Source organism: Theobroma umbraticum, unplaced genomic scaffold (genome assembly GCF_002168275.2).
Source record: "Theobroma umbraticum cultivar Fairchild unplaced genomic scaffold, ASM216827v3 scaffold_56.0, whole genome shotgun sequence".
NCBI classification, from domain to species: Eukaryota; Viridiplantae; Streptophyta; class Magnoliopsida; order Malvales; family Malvaceae; genus Theobroma; species Theobroma umbraticum.
The window spans coordinates 692140-695150 of record NW_018397256.1 but is presented as its reverse complement, the minus strand read 5'-3'; the positions used below and the strand labels follow the sequence as shown (position 1 = coordinate 695150).

The following is a 3011-nucleotide window of genomic DNA, read 5'->3' as shown; positions in this document are numbered from 1 at the left end:
CGTTCAGTTCAATGGGTTACCCAATGATGATTTTAATTCCCATCTAGTTAATTTTCTAAAAATCTGTGACACTTTCAAATTAATGGGGTGACTAATGACACTATTAAACTAAGACTTTTTGCCTTTTCACTAAGGGATAAGGCAAAGAGTTGGTTGACTTCACTGTCCAGTAGATCTATTACTTCATGGGAGGACTTGGCTCAAAAATTCTTAGCAAAATTTTTTTCACTTGCAAAGACTACAAAGCTAGGGAATGATATAACTTCATTTGCATAATTTGATGGTGAATCTTTATATGAGGTTTGGGAAAGATTTAAAGATTTGCTTAGAATATGTCCACACCAATGGTTTCCTCAATGGCTTCAAGTTCAAACATTTCATAATGGGTTAGTCAGTTCAATCGAATCTACAATTGATGTCAATGTTGGTAAGGCACTGATGGGTAAAAATCCTAATGAAGCTTATAATTGGTCGAAAAAGATGGGATCCAATAATTACCAATGGCCTTTCAAAAGAATTGGTTGTAGAAAAACCATTAGTGTTTATGAGATTGATGCATTAAATGATTTGACTACAAAAGTAGTTACATTGACAAAAAGATTTGATACAACGGGAGCTAATGCTATCCAAAACTTCTTTATAACTTGTGATTTATGTGGAGATAGCCATTCTGGTGATCAATCTCCATCCAATCCTGAATCAATCCAGTTTGTTCAAAACTTTAACAAGCAACAGAATAACCCATTTTCTTAATACCTATAATCTTGGTTGGAGGAACCACCTAAACTTCTCATCGAATAATAACCATGGACCTACAATTTCCACCTCAAGCAAGACCTCCTATCCATGAGAAAAAGCCCACTACACAGGACATGTTCATTTAATTCATGACAACGACAAATGCTTACATGACAAAAGAATGATGCCATTATTCCAAATCAAGCAACATTAATTCACAATTTTGAGATTCAAATAAGACAACATGCTAGCTCCATTAATAATAAACCCTAAGATGCCTTGCCAAGTGATACTTAAACCAATCCCAAAGCTAAGAAACAATGCAATGTAATCACTTTAAGGAATGGAGAAGAAGTTTAAAAGGTAAGTGAAAAATAAATGGAATAAAAAGAGAATGTGGATAATGAAGAGATAATTGTTGAGAAAGAAGCTGTGAAGTAAGATAGGAAACCTAAAAATCAAGAGAAGGCTCAAGAAAATTATCCTTCACCATCCTTCCAACAAAGATTGCAAAAAGCAAAAAGTTGAAAAGCAGTTTTAGAAATTTGTCAATGTCTTTAAGAAACTCCACATAAATATCCCTTTTGCAAAAGCCTTGGAACAAATGCCACGTTATGTTAAATTCTTAAATGACATTCTTTCCAATAAAAGAAAATTAGGTCAACTTGAGACTATTACTTTGACTGAAGAATATAGTGCAATTCTCTAAAATAAATTGCCACCAAAACTTAAAGATCCTTGTAGCTTTACAATTCCTTGCACTATTTGTAATTTATTCTTTGCTAAAGCATTATGTGATTTGGATGTAAGAATCAATTTGATGCCATTATCAATATTTGAGAAACTTGGTTTAGGGGAATACAAACCAACTTCTATCACACCATAATTAGCTTATCGTCCTTATGTCTATCCAAGGGGAATCATTGAAGATGTTCTTGTCAAAGTTAACAAATTTATTTTCCTCGTTGATTTCATAATTCCTAACATGGAGGAAGATAGGCAAATTCCAATCATCCTTAGAACGCTTTTCTTGGCAACAACTAGAGCTTTAATTGATGTGGAAAAAGGTTAGCGTACATTGAGAGTTCAACATCAATAAGTAACATTTAATATTTTAAAGCTTTGAAATTTCTAATAGATTATGGAGAATGTTTTTCTATGAATGTGGTAAGTAGTCTAACAAACAAGGAATTTTCAAAAGAATATCCTAGTGAACCACTTGAAGCATGTTTAGTTGCTAATTATGATAGGGGTGATCCTGAATTTTTGGAATATTTGAATTTGTTAGATGCCCATTCAAGGTTTAAAATTAACCATTAATTTGTTCGATGTTAGTTTCATTAATTCTAGATTCTAAGCCTTCTATTGAAGTGCCACCTATTCTGAACCTTAAACCTTTGCCAACACATTTGAGGTATGCTTTTTGTGGAAACTCTTCCATTTTTCTCATTATTATTTATGCTTCTTTAACTAAATTGTAAGAGGACAAGCTTATAAAGACACTTAGAGAATTCGAGAAAGCTATAGGATGGACCATTTTAGATATTAAGGGAATTAGCTTTTCCATATGTATGCATAAAACATTTTTGAAATATGATCATAAGGCCACCATTAAATATCAAAGAAGGCTCAATCCCATCATGAAAGAAGTGGTAAAGAAAGCAATCATTAAATGGCTAGATGTTGAAATTATTTATCTAGTCTCTTATGGTACCTAGGTAAGTCCAATTTAATATGTACTAAAGAAACGAGGAATGACTATGGTCTACAACGATAATAATGAGCTGATTCCTACAAGAATAGTGATTGGGTGGAGAGTTTGTATGGATTATTGCAAGCTTAACAAAGCTATAAGAAAAGATCACTTTCATCTTCCCTTCATTGATCAAATACTAAATCGATTGGCTAGTAAAGAATATTATTTTTCCTAGATGGCTATTCTGGGTATAATCAAATTGCCATTGGCCTTGAAGATAAAGAAAAGACTACATTCACATGTCCCTATGGTACCTTTACCTTTAAAAGAATGCTATTTGGATTATGTAATGCCCTTACAACTTTCCAGAGATGCATGATGGCCATATTCATAGACATGGTGGAAAAGAATATGGAGGTGTTCATGGATGGTTTTTCTATCTTTGGAAATACTTTTTATGATTGTCCTATGAATCTTGCCAAAACTACTCAAAAGATGTGAGGAAACAAATTTAGTGCTAAATTGGGAATAAAAATGCCACTTCATGGTTCAAGAAGCCATTGTTATTGGACATAGA

The 3011-nt window shown here is 32.8% G+C and overlaps 1 non-coding gene across 1 annotated transcript; it reads right to left on the bottom strand.

Annotated features, from left to right (window-relative positions):
* Window positions 1-243: 243 nt before the first annotated feature.
* LOC149527489 (small nucleolar RNA R71) lies at window positions 244-350 on the bottom strand. The gene has a single exon (XR_016350940.1). It is a non-coding gene; the product is annotated as a small nucleolar RNA R71 (small nucleolar RNA).
* Between the last annotated feature and the right edge of the window lie 2661 nt (window positions 351-3011).